Consider the following 14,021-nt stretch of genomic DNA (forward strand, 5'->3'; position numbering starts at 1 on the left):
CACAGGCTCCGGACGCGCAGGCTCAGCGGCCATGGCTCACGGGCCCAGCCGCTCCGCGGCATGTGGGATCTTCCCGGACCGGGGCACGAACCCGCGTCCCCTGCATCGGCAGGCGGACTCTCAACCACTGCGCCACCAGGGAAGCCCCATAACCTAGTTTTGACAGCCATCAACATAATACCTCAACTAACTTTCCAGCTCCTGCTTGATGATGATGATGATTGTAGAGGTTCTTTTTTTTAGAGTAAAATGTATAAACATTGAAATGCCTAAATCTTAGATATACAATTTGGATACATGAATCCACAACCCATCCTTCCTGGAGTAAAACTCACCTGTGTGACGACACAGAACATTTCCATTTTCCCAGAAGTTCCTTCTTTCCTTCCCATCCGCTTTCCAGTCAAGCTCTCTGCCCCTCAAAGGCAATCACTGTTTTTATTTTTTAAATTTTAGTTTAGTTTGCCTGTTCTAGAATTTCACAGAAATGGAATCATACAGTATATATTCTTCTGTGCCTGACTTTCACTCAACGTAATGTGTGTGGGATTCATCCACAAAGTTGCCTGTATTAATGGTTCATTCCTTATTATTGCTCAATACTAGTCCATTTTGTAAATAAAGCACAGTTTGCTTGTGAATCTCCTGTTGATGGACATTTTCATTGTTTAGAATTTTTTACTATTGTGAATAAAGCTACTTTGAACATTCTTGAAGTCTTTTTGTGGGCATATGTTTTCGTTTCTCTTGGATAAATACCTCGCAGTGAGATCGAAGGGTAGGTTATGTTGACTTATCTAAAAATCTGCCAGATCTTTCCCAGAAGTACAATTTCACTTCCCACTAGCAAGGTATGAGCATTCTAGTCGTGCCACATCCTCACTAACATTTGTATCATCAGTGTTTAAGTCTGGCCGTTTTGGTGGGTACCTGATGAATGATATCTCAGTGTGGTTTTATTTTGCATTTCCCTGGTGACTAATGATATAAAGCATTAGTTCTCATTCAACATTCACATATTTTCTTTTGTGAATTGTCTGTTGAAGCTTTTTTTTTGCCTATTTTGTTAAAAAATTTTTTATTAGCGAGTTATAGGATTAAAAAATTCTAGATATAAATCTCTTATCAGATATATATTTGGTGAATATTTTCTCCCAATCTGATACGTACCTATTAATTTTCCTAGTGTTATTTTTCTTAAGCAGAACATTTTTATTATTCTTTTATGGTATTGCTTTCTGTTTCCCATCTGAGAAATCTTTACCCTATCCCCTATGAAGATATTCTCCTGTGTTTTCTTCTAAAAGTTTTATATCTTAGCTTTCACATTTTATCTATGAACCATCTTGAATTAATTTTTGTGCATAGTATGAGATGAGGATATCTTTTTCCATATGGATATCTAGCTGTTCCGGCATAATCTGTTGAAAAGACTTCCTTACTTTATTGAATTGCTTTGGTTACTTCGTTAAAAACCAATTGCCTATATAGTTGTGGATCTACTTCTGGACTCTCTAGTCTGTCCTCTCGATCTATTTGTCTATCTTCATGCCAATTTCGCACTCTAGATTAAAGATGTCTTGAAGTCATGTAGTGTAAACTACCAATCTGTTCTTTTCTAAAGATTATGTTACTGTTCTAGATCCTTTGCGTTTCCAATTAGATTTTAGAGTTACGTCAATTTTTATTTGTGAAGCCCTGCTGGGATTATGATTGGGTTGCATTGACTCAACTGGTTAATTTGCATGCATAGTTTATTGGTTAGCTAGGGATTTGGGGGGATTTTATTTGCAGATTTTAGTGTTCATTCCCTTTGTGACTTCCTCACTTCCAACATTTCCCTGTAACTTTCTGGCAGTTCTGCCTTCCCTGAAGTCATCTGACATCCCAGTCAAGCAAGGAAGCTGAGGCTTCCTGCAGTCCCAGCTATGTGTGGATTGGGAATGCTCTCAGGCAAAAATTTGCACACTTGCAAATTTCATCCATTGCAGTTTCCCTTTTAATGGCAATCTCTGCTCCAGTTTTTGCCTGACTTTGGTCACTTTTCAGTGATTTTTAGTAGCTAAAAAAAATTACCTAGATTTTATCATTGTATTTGTGGAACAGTTGTTATAATCAAGGTGCTCTACTACTAGGAAAGACAGAACACCTCCTTCAGCTACCATACAGTGATTTCCTTGCCTCCCCTTTCACCTCCACTAATCCATCTCTCCATGGTCCCAGAGTGATCTTTCAAAAATGTAAATGTGAGCAGGACTTCCCTGGTGGTCCAGTTGTTAAGACTCCACTGCTTCCATTGCAGGGCGCACAGGTTTGATCCCTGGTTGGGGAACTAAGATCCTGCATGCCACTGGGCTCAGCCAAAAAAAAAAAAAGTAAACGTGAGCAAACCATTCCCTAATTTAAAGCCCATCAAAGGCTCCTCATTGCTTTCATTGATCCTCATTGGCTTCCCCTCTTCTTTTCTAGATTTTCCATACTTATCTCATGTGCTCTTTGGTTTTATTGAACCATTAGGCATTCCCTAGACACACCCTTGCCTGGAAAGTCTCCCCTTCTTTGCACATATAATGGTCCCTTTCCGAAATGTCTCTGCCTTCTTCGTAGCCTGGCTACCTCCTAAGGTCCTTCAAAAATCAGCTCAACGCATCAACCCTTATGGAAAACTTCCCCAAACTGTGTTACTCGTGCTTTCTTATTTTCCCATTTTTCTTGCTATATGTTAGTGTCATAGAGCTTATCAATTTGTATTTAATTATTTAATCACTTATTTGTTACCTCAAGTATTGAGGCTGTGAGCTCCTTTAGAGAATAGTCTATGTCTTAGTTACTTTGGATTGTCCATCACCTAGTATTCTTGTTGAAGGAAAGCAAGGAGGATGGATGGACTTTATAGTCAAAATATGGTTGCATTGTAAATGCAAATTGTAAATTGTAGGTACCTGACCATCCTAGATTACTTTCCCTCAGTCCTCTTGCTCATGGCCCTGGATATTTTATTGCCAGTATGAATTTAACAAGATAAAGGTAGAACCACAGAAATGCCTCAGTTATCTAGAGCAAAGCCTTACAGGAGTCTCAGAAAAAGTATCAAGTCAAGATTTATATATATGTGTGTGTGTGTGTGTGTGTGTGTGTGTGTGTATATATAATCCTTTAAAGAGACTAAAGGACATCTATAAGTAGAAAGCAGTGACAAAATAAATAAAGAACCAATGATGCAAAGGTTTCACTTATTGAGATGCTATTTAAAGTTTTGTGGACACAAAGGAAAAGGCTGATTATGATTTCAAAAATTAAGCATCTCTTGAAGCTTTAAACTACATGGCCAGCAATATGGCACAGGGGACACTGACGGAACCTTGACCATAGCTTCTCTTGCTGTTGCCAGACACAGGGAGCCAAAATCCTTGCACGTTTACTTGGACGTGTCAACCAACTTTTCTTTCTTTCTCCCTTTTTCTTGTCTTCCTTTCTCTCTTTTCTCTTTCTCTCCTCCCTCCCCCCCTCACTTCCTCCCTTCCTCTCTTCCTTCTTTCTCCTCTTTCTTTCCTTCTTTCTCTTCTTTCCCTCTTTCTCCTCTTCCTTCCTTCCTTTCTTTCTTTCCCACTTTTTCAAAGGTTTCTTCGTTTTTTTGTTTTTTTTCATTTAATGATTATTTCATTATTTTCCCCTTTCTTCTTCTATTTTTCCCTTCTCCCCTTGGGTTAATCTGTAAAACATTACCTTCCTATGTTCACTCCACTTTCGCTTCAAGCCTCCCGGCAGTACACGTGGCCCCTCGAATGCCTCTCCTTTCTCACAAGGCCCTCTCCTTTTATCATTCCTTAAGGCACTGATAATCCACTTCCTCCGTTAAGTGCACCTGGACTAGTTGATTGTGTGTTTGCAAGTGCGTATGTGGATGTACTTCCTTTCTTTCTTTCTTTCCCACTTTTTCAAAGGTTTCTTCGTTTTTTTGTTTTTTTTCATTTAATGATTATTTCATTATTTTCCCCTTTCTTCTTCTATTTTTCCCTTCTCCCCTTGGGTTAATCTGTAAAACATTACCTTCCTATGTTCACTCCACTTTCGCTTCAAGCCTCCCGGCAGTACACGTGGCCCCTCGAATGCCTCTCCTTTCTCACAAGGCCCTCTCCTTTTATCATTCCTTAAGGCACTGATAATCCACTTCCTCCGTTAAGTGCACCTGGACTAGTTGATTGTGTGTTTGCAAGTGCGTATGTGGATGTACACTTTTTAAAAAACTTTTAATTATAAAAATAATAAATGTACTATTCACATAGGATAGATAATATACTATAAAAATGGAAAGTTTCTCCTTTAAATACACCTGCTCCCAAAACATCTCTTTTCCCAGCCCCAGAGGTTACTTCACTTAACCATTTGCTGTGTTGTGTGCCCTTCCATATTTTTTTCTAAGCATCTATGAATGCACACACATGCTTACGTATAGCAAGATGATGAAAATATTTGCCCACTAGTATGGCAATATAAATAAATACATAATTCATCACTTAAAAATATGTTCTCTTCTATTCTTTAAGTGAACTGAACTATATATAAGTGCCTACCAAGTGATATAAGTTAGAGGGCAAATCATTCATCATATCATTCTGATAATTTCCAAAGCATTTATTGATTTCTAGTTGGTATGGTGCAGTTGTCTCTAGCTAAGTGATAACCCTGTATGAACCATGATTTGAAATAGGAAACACGTTAATCTATTCCACAATTCACTTATTGCATTGATAAATATCAGTCATTGAGCCAAGGGTTTTGTTATAGCCGGAAGGTGGCTGGACACACACCTGAATGCTTGGACATAGGGAGCTGGTGCTTTGGTCCCCAGGGAATCCCCCCTGGAAGCCACCTGCTCCACTGTCCCATCAATGCTAGGTTCCAGGTGCATCTGCACTAGCTCTACTTCCTGGTCCAGTCACCCACCTCTGTGGCCACCACTGGACAGTGTTATTGAGTGATTTGTGGACTTAATTAAGCAGAGGATTTCTCTTTCCCCATTGATATGGAAGTCTTTAAATAGTTTAACAAAGGATGTGGCTGTACCAGTGTATAAAATATGTATATCAACCCTGTATATATTCCACATACCTTAAATTCATTATATGTGTATATGTGTGTATGTGTGTGTACACAAGCATTTATGCATCTACAGACCCCCAAATCAAAGGCACAGTTAAGTAGGCAAGAAATAAGAGTAGCAGAGGTGCCTGGGTGGAAAGTGAGGGAGAAGAGGAAAGACGGCAGGTCTAGAGAAGTGTCAGCATTCACCCTCCTGGAATGAGTGTCTGTCTGCCAAACTTTAAGAAAAATCCTTGAGTGTTATTGTTTCCTCATTATCCTCCCAAGGATGCTTAGCATTTGCATATTTCTGAGCATTAAAGACCACAAACTGCCCTGCTGGATCTTTCACCTGATTTCCCCACTTAGATGAGAAGAACTGACCCTCAGTGGAGCATACATTTAACAGGAGCCAAGGAGTTTGAAAAAAGAAACAAAGAAAAGCAGAGAAAGAAAGAAGGAAGAGAGAAGTGAGTCAGAGGACTTCTGCCTGTGCCTCTGAGTCAGCTTCGTGTGTGAAAAAAAAAAAAAAAAAAGCTGTGTGCGGAGACCTGCCTGGAAAAACTGCTGAATGGAAAGACTAGAGAATAGCTTATAGACTTTGATGGCAGATGAAGAATTTTCATGTCTGTTGGGAAATGTGAGCGGCCACTAATGACGCTCCTGTGACATCACAGAAATCTTGACGCTTGCTCGTCCTTCGCATTCTCTTATTAAGCCCATCCCACCTCCTTTTCATAAAGGACCTCAGCACAAGGGAGTTAGGGAGAGATGTGGAGGGAGCAAGGCAGGTGGAGGTGCTGGTCTACCTGACAGCCACGTTCCCCCACCAATCAGGTGGTCTTCTGGGAGGAGATGCCGTTTGGTAAAGGTGACCTGTGAGCGCTCGCTACTATCAGCAACTCAGACATGTGGGACCGCTGGAAGGAAAAACACCCCTGGATGGGGGGAAGGTTGAGTTCAATTTTTTCTTTCTTTTATTGTGTGTGCGTGGATGGGAGGGGATGATAAACGTGTGTGCTCTGGGCGCATGAACGTGCCGCAGAAGAGCAGATGCAATTTCATTATAGTCATAAGGGTGAACGTTTTAATTTTATTTACAGTAGGGGGAAAAGACCCTCCAGAGTGAAAGATTTGATGTAGTGGAAGTTGCGCTGAAGCTTCTAGTTTCACTCCGTTTTCACAAACATGTAACCTTCTGAGAAAAATCTCCATGTGACTGACCTATTTCAGAGTCGGATTTTTACAAAAGCAGTTTGGAAAATTGGAGTTAAAATTATTCCTCCTTTTAACCAGTGGAAATGTTTTTAAGGTGCTTTTCATGTTGCTCAAACTATGACCGTAAATTCTGTTTGATTCGCTATTGAATCTGTTGGAGAGTTTAAACACAGTCCACGTGCAGGCCTGTATCAAATGCTGCGTGTACTTCGCTATTTTGTTTTCATATAAAGTGGCATTTGTCTTTTTTAAAGTAGTAGTTACTTTCCCCTCTGATGTTAGAAGGTGCGTCAGCGTGTCTCTAAGGGGTAGGTGAGCACGGTTATAACTGCCCTGATTCAAGGCAGCTGGACCAGCCCAGGGCACGGGCCCACCAGGCAACTTACGCACAGACACGTTCTTGTTACTGAATCGCTCTGTAAAGCAAAGCTGATTTTCTAGAACCAAAATTTCAGCTGAATGTCAATGATCCTTTTGCCAGAACCTAGTAGTATTTTAAAACATTGGCCCACATTAGTCACCCAGGAAATATTTTAAGGTACCCAAAAGTCAGTTTAAGTGACTGAAAAAAGTTTGGTAAAGTCTCCATCTCCAGGCTTTGCTTACTCATTTGTAAACCTCAGAGGTATTGCCATGTATAATGTCTGTGCATTTAGATATATGATTTTTCTCACCTTCTAGATGTTTACCCTGTCGTGATAGAAAGAACTTGGATTTAGAGTCAGTCTTGGATTTGAGTCACTTTATTACTTCTGTGGTCTTGAGCAGGTTATAGAGACTCTGTAGGCCTGTTTTCTCACCTAGGAAATGAAGATAATGCCTGCAGGATAGTACTGGAGTGAGGATTAACTCAGATTAATTTTGTAAAACCTCAGCCTCCATTAAGAATTCGGAAAACATCAGTTTCTTCATTTTTCTTGTTCGTTTTTTTAAAAAATTAATTAATTTATTTGTTTTTATTTTTGGCTGCATTGGGTCTTTGTTGCTGCGCGTGGGCTTTCTCTAGTTGCGGTGAGCGGGGGCTACTCTTCGTAGTGGTGCGCGGGCTTCTCATTGCGGTGGCTTCTCTTGTTGCGGAGCACGGGCTCTAGGCGCACGGGCTTCAGTAGTTGTGGCGCACGGGCTTCAGTAGTTGTGGCTCACGGGCTTAGTTGCTCCGTGGCATGTGGGATCTTCCCAGAAACCCGTGTCCCCTGCATTGGCAGGCAAATTCTTAACCACTGTGCCACCAGGGAAGCCCCATTTTTCTTGTTCCTTGATTGTCCTTATTTATTTGTTTGTTTTTCTTTCTGAGCCTTGGGTTTCGCCTTAGTTTAGGTAGAAGGTGACGTTGACGTATCTAAATCTGGATTCTGCCAGCAGAATTTTTCTGAATTGGTCGCTTGTCTTGTCTTGATGAACAGCCACCCATTCACCCAGCTTCCTGATCAATATCTTGTTTCTCAGTTCCTGTATGCTCCCTTGGGTACATGGAGCCCCCATCACACGGGCACCCCTCAGCGTGGCTATTTCAGGGCTCCAACATCTCCAGGGGGTCAGGTCACCTTTGCAGGCTGACTCTCTAAAGCAGTAATCTGTTTCTTTGGCAAAGAGCCTAATAGCATCTTCTCTGCAAGTTAATCATATTTCTTCATTCTGATCTGAGTGGGGATTTTCCCAAATTGTCATGCCTTTGCAGAGTGTTTCCTACCATTATGTACTATAAATGCGGCATCATTTTATGCTCCTACTTATTTTTGCTAATATAAGAGAAATCCCATTATAAATAATTCCAAGGGACTTTGCAGATTATTTTACTGGTTCAAAATAAGAGGATGGTTCCCTAGAATGTGGAGTTTGTAGATGTAAAATGGGGTATAATGTGATTGCCCTGTGGGCCCCATCTGTACAGAATGGCGTGTGCTGAGGGAAAGCAAACAGGGGAGCAGATCTCTGCATCTGGCGATTCTCCCCATCCTGCAGCATTAACTCAGAGCATTTTACCCCATTGTGACACTGACTCACCCTTCCTGTCTCCACCCCCATTGTCTAGTTCCGATGTGCTCTGGCCCCACTAATTCTAGGGTTGCACTGACTTATGCCTCCTTCATCCTAAGGTGGGGAGAAAGCTGGTTTTTACTAATAAAAGTATGAAAACAGAAATGCCACCACTTTCATTGCAAACAGTATATGTTTGTTGAAGTATGAATACAACAACTTGGAATAACTGCCAGCCATGTTTCTAAATATTTGAGGTCTATTTAAGTAAAGAGACATGAATAATTTGAAACTGGCATCCTTTTTTCTTCTTCTTTTTTTTTTGTTTGTATTAGCAATAAATGTTATGAAACCTTAAAAACAAATTCTCATCGTTAGGAGTGGTTGCCTCTGGGGAGTAGGGCCAGGATCCGGTCTGGGGACTTAGGCTGTTCATGATCCGGTCTGGGGACTTAGGCTGTTCATTATAAACCATTCTGCGTGCTTTCTTTTAAAAAATCAGATGTATGTATTACTTTGAATTTTTTTTTTTTTATGCGGTACGCGGGCCTCTCACTGTTGTGGCCTCTCCCGTTGCGGACCACAGGCTCCGGACGCGCAGGCTCAGCGGCCATGGCTCACGGGCCCAGCTGCTCTGTGGCATGTGGGGTCTTCCCGGACCGGGGCACGAACCCGCGTCCCCTGCATCGGCAGGCAGACTCTCAACCACTGCGCCACCAGGGAAGCCCTACTTTGAATTTTTTGATACCTCCCTTAAGTAGGCTTAGTTCAGTTTAAGTAAAATCTGTTGAGTGCCTTGTGCCAGACATTGTGCTGGTCGTCTCAGCTCAGGGATGAATAAGGACTAGCTCTTGCTTGTGAGTTCACAGTCTAATTGGAGAGGCGGAATGGACCAAAGGCATATTTAAATAAAATGATGTTGGCTTAGAGAGAGGTCACCATGGAGTTAAGTATCTTGCTCCCCAGATGTTCTATTCATACTTGTAATTTCTATCTTTATGATGAGTGTATCTCAACAGCATTCTAAAGAACACAATTTTGGTTTTAGTGGAAAAAGAATAGATGAAATTGTATCTAAGCTTGGCCAACATGGAAGGTTCCAGAATGAGTCAAAGAGAGAGGCATAAAACCAGTCATGAGTGTTATCTTGCTGCTTTCTCTCTGGGCATGAGTGCACAACAGTGTACAGTGGGCCTAAATCATAGATCGGAATGAGGCTGTGCACGTACCAGGACATTCTTTATTCCCTGAAGCCCCTATCTGCCAATTCCTATGTCCACAGCCAGGGGTTTTTTCTGACTTCCAATGATTCTGGTGCGCCCAAGAGCAATGTCGTCTTATTATTAGAAGGTGTTTCCCAACTTGAGTTAGAGGCAAGCCAAGCATCTGTCGCAGGCCCTAAGTCCTTCTGGTTTTCCTGACAAAGCTTCCAGACTTATCTGGGGTCTGGTAGACAGATTTGAGTAAGTCTATCAGCTTGTTCAGTAGTTAATGAGGCTTCACTTTCCTCAAAGAGCAAAGCAGCATCACTCTGCATATCGTCAGAGTGTACCAAGTCATTTTGATTTTTAAAATATCATTGAACCATAGCATTAAAATAGCATTGAAGTAAAGATTCATGTTTTGTAATATCTACCTATTCCTCTGTCTTGTTCAAGAGAAAATTTACTTAAATTTGTACAAAGAAATCTTTTTGGTTTAATTTTATGGGTTTGTGATTTCCACAACACCAAAAATATCTGCAATAGGTATGATGCGTATCATATGATATGAATCTTTTTTTCACAAACTAGTAGGTAAATACTTTATTAGACATTTAAGAAAGTGGTTTGTGCAAAAATGAATGGACATGACTTCAAAGATAAACCATAAACTCAGACTGGGAATAAAAGGCAGAATTATACCAAAATAGAAGTTGATGATCATATGGATTCAACTTCTATTTATTTCATTCAACGATTGCCTTAAATAAATGGAGTAGGTAACTGCCTATGTTTTATCAGTTCACTGCAAGACTATATGATGATATTAAATTTTTAAATAAATAAACCTTAAAAATGCCTAAAATATGTTATTAAAACCCATACTTGTTAAAACAAATATTTAATTGTTATCAGCCAGTGAATGGTACTGCTTTTATCTTCACTGACTGATTAGAACAATTCTTTTTTTAAAAATTTATTTTACTGAAGTACAGTTGATTTACAATGTTGGGGTAATTTCTGCTGTACAGCAAAGTGATTCAGTTAAACATATATATATATGTATATACAATCTTTTTCATATTCTTTCCCATTATGGTTTATCACAGGATATTGAATATAGTTCCCTGTGCTATACAGTAGGACCTTGTTGTTTATCCATTCTATAGATAATAGTTTTTGCATCTGCTAATGCCAAACTCCCAGTCCTTTCCTCCCCCACTCCCCCTCTGCCTTGGCAACCACAAGTCTGTAGAATAATTCTTCACAGCTCACTTTAAACCCATTTCTTTGGTTGAGATAACTTTTACTTTAGCTCCAAATTTTAAGGTACATGTGGGGTCAAGACCTTTTCACAGAACTTTGTCCTCAAGTGCCATAGCTGCATTCTACCTGAGCCAGAATTGATCTACCGTGTTTAACGTGCTCTGGCTTCTCCTGCACCTGCTCTTATTTCTCCCTTGAAAGTGGCAGAAGCAGAAAGCGTGATTATTATTGTGTAGTAGGGCTCCATAATCAGCGTGATGAATCCCTATGTATAAATCCTGTCTTTTCTCAGAATCTCCTGACCCACTTTCCATTTTTTGAGAAGACAAAATTGTCTTTCCCTCTTGACTTCTTCAGAAATCTCTTACAGTAACTGGTATTTTCATCTGCTGGCACTGCTAACTATTACAGCGTGCCTCTCAGATAGAATACAGAGTGCCCACATTTCATCTTATAAAAGAAGTATTTTTCTGCAAGAGTTAGCTTCTCTGATGAAACCACCATATGGACCATTTAATAGAAAACTCAAAAGATTTGAGAGCACAATTTAACAGCCATTCTCAATCAAGCTGCAGCAATTTCATTTGTCCCTTTGTGTGAAGGAGGGGCTGGGGGAAGGTTTGGCTTGGGAGGTGGAAGGCGAGAATACAAGGGCTGGTGGGTTTCCCTGGTGGCCCAGTAGTTAAGACTCGCAACTTGCATTGAAGGGGGCACGGGTTAGATCCCTGCTCGGGGAACTAAGATCCCACATGCCCTGTGGCAAAAGAGAAAAAAAAGAATACAAGGGCCGGGCCTGAGGAGGGATGGGAAAAAATTCAGGGCACCTGTGTGCAACAGGGCACAGCAAGATTTAACCAGGGTGGGGAAGAGGGGAGGCAGGCTCGGCACCAAGTCTGGTCGCCTCCCTTTCCCCTGGAACATGGCCTTCGCTTACCTTTTGTTTGAAGCAGCTGGAAAGATATTTTTTTGTTGTTCTGAGTCAGTGCTCAGCTTTTGAAGAAGCTGCTTGGGGAGAGTCATCTATTGTCATCCCCTCTGGGTTTCAGCTCAGTGTGATAAAGTTACTTAAATATGTGTGTTTTTAAATGGTTATGAAAATAAACTACTCATGTTCATGTGACTCCCCTCCGCCCCACTGTTGAGCCCTGCCAAGGGCTGCAGGGAACAGCAACTTTCAATTCTTCTAGCTGTTTCTTCTGGTATTTGTTTACCTCTTCATTTTTTTTTTCTTAACATGCAAGTGACTGAGAGCCACTTGATTATTAAAAATCAGTAATATTCTGCTTATGCCTGTTACAGGAGATTATTAAAAAAATTTTTTTTATACAGCAGGTTCTTATTAGTTATCTATTTTATACACATCAGTGTATACATGTCAATCCCAATCACCCAGTTCATCCCCCCCACACACTTTCCCCCCTTGGTGTCCATACGTTTGTTCTCTACATCTGTCTCTATTTCTGCCTTGCAAACCAGTTCATCTATACCATTTTTCTAGGTTCCACATATATGCATTAATGTACGATATTTGTTTTTTTCTTTCTGACTTACTTCACTCTGTATGACAGTCTCTGGGTCCATCCACGCCTCTACAAATAAACCAATTTTGTTCCTTTTTATGGCTGAGTAATACTCCAATGTATATATGTACCACATCTTCTTTATCCATTCGTCTATCGATGGGCATTTACATTGCTTCCATGTCCTGGCTATTGTAAATAGTGCTGCAATGAACATTGGTGTGCATGTCTCTTTTTGAGTTATGCTTTTCTCTGGGTAATATGCCCAGGAGTGGGATTGCTGGGTCATATGGTAGTTCTATCTTTAGTTTTTTAAGGAACCTCCATACTGTTCTCCATAGTGGCTGTAACAATTTACATTCACACCAACAGTGCAAGAGGGTTCCCTTTTCTCCACACCCTCTCCAGCATTTGTTGTTTGTAGATTTTCTGATGATGCCCATTCTAACTGGTGTGAACGTAGTTTTGATTTGCATTTCTCTAATAATTAGTGATGTTGAACAGCTTTTCATGTGCCTATTGACCATCTGTATGTCTTCTTCGAAGAAATGTCTGTTTAGGTCTTCTGCCCATTTTTGGATTGGGTTGTTTGTTTTTTTAATATTGAGCTGCATGAGCTGTTTGTATATTTTGGAGATTAATCCTTTGTCCATTGATTCATTTGCAAATATTTTCTCCCATTTTGAGATTTGTCTTTTCGTCTTGTTTATAGTTTCCTTTGCTGTGCAAAAGCTTTTAGGTTTCATTAGGTCCCATTTGTTTATTTTTGTTTTTATTTCCATTACTCTAGGAGGTGGGTCAGAAAAGATCTTGCTGTGATTTATGTCAAAGAGTGTTTTTAGGTATTTTATTTTTTTTTGTTGCAGTGGTGAATGGGATTGTTTCCTTAATTTCTCTTTCTGATCTTTTTTTGTTAGTGTATAGGAATGCAAGAAAATTCTATGCATTAATTTTGTATCCTGCAACTTTACCAAACGCATTGATTAGCTCTATGTGGTGGTGTTTTTAGGATTTTTTGGTGGTGTCTTTAGGATTATCTATGTATAGTATCATGTCATCTGCAAACAGTGACAGTTTTACTTCTTCTTTTCCAATTTGTATTCCTTTTGTTTCTTTTTCTTCTTTGATTGCTGTGGCTAGGACTTCCAAAACTATGTTCAATAATAGTGGCAAGAGTGGACATGCTTGTTTTTTTCCTGATCTTAGAGGAAATACTTTCAGTTTTTCACCATTGAGAATGATGCTTGCTGTGGTTTTGTCATATATGGCCTTTATTATGTTGAGGTAGATTCCCACTATGCCCACTTTCTGGAGAGTTTTTATCATAAATGGATGTTGAATTTTCTCAAAAGCTTTTTCTGCATCTATTGAGAAAATCATATGGTTTTTATTCTGCAATTTGTTAATATGCTGTATTGATTGAGTTGCATATATTGAAGAATCTGTGCATCCCTGGGATAAATCCCTCTTGATCATGGTGTATGATCCTCTTAATGTGCTGTTGGATTCTGTTTGCTAGTACTTTGTTGAGAATTTTGCATCAATGTTCATCAGTGATATTGGCCTGTAGTTTTCTTTCTTTGTGACGCCTTTGTCTGGTTTTGGTATCAGGGTGATGGTAGCCTCATAAAATGAATTTGGGAGTGTTCCTTCCTCTGCAATTTTCTGGAAGAGTTTGAGAAAGATGAGTGTTAGCTCTTCTCTAAATGTTTGATAGAATTCACCTGTGAAGGCATCTGGTCCTGGACTTTTGTTT

General features: G+C 40.1%; 1 protein-coding gene across 1 annotated transcript in view; it reads left to right on the forward strand.

Moving 5' to 3' along the window:
• Positions 1-14,021, forward strand: part of DGKI (diacylglycerol kinase iota) — a 472,815-nt gene that overhangs the window by 77,627 nt on the left and 381,167 nt on the right. The window lies entirely within an intron of this gene.

Source organism: Physeter macrocephalus, chromosome 5 (assembly GCF_002837175.3).
Source record: "Physeter macrocephalus isolate SW-GA chromosome 5, ASM283717v5, whole genome shotgun sequence".
Taxonomy (NCBI): Eukaryota; Metazoa; Chordata; class Mammalia; order Artiodactyla; family Physeteridae; genus Physeter; species Physeter macrocephalus.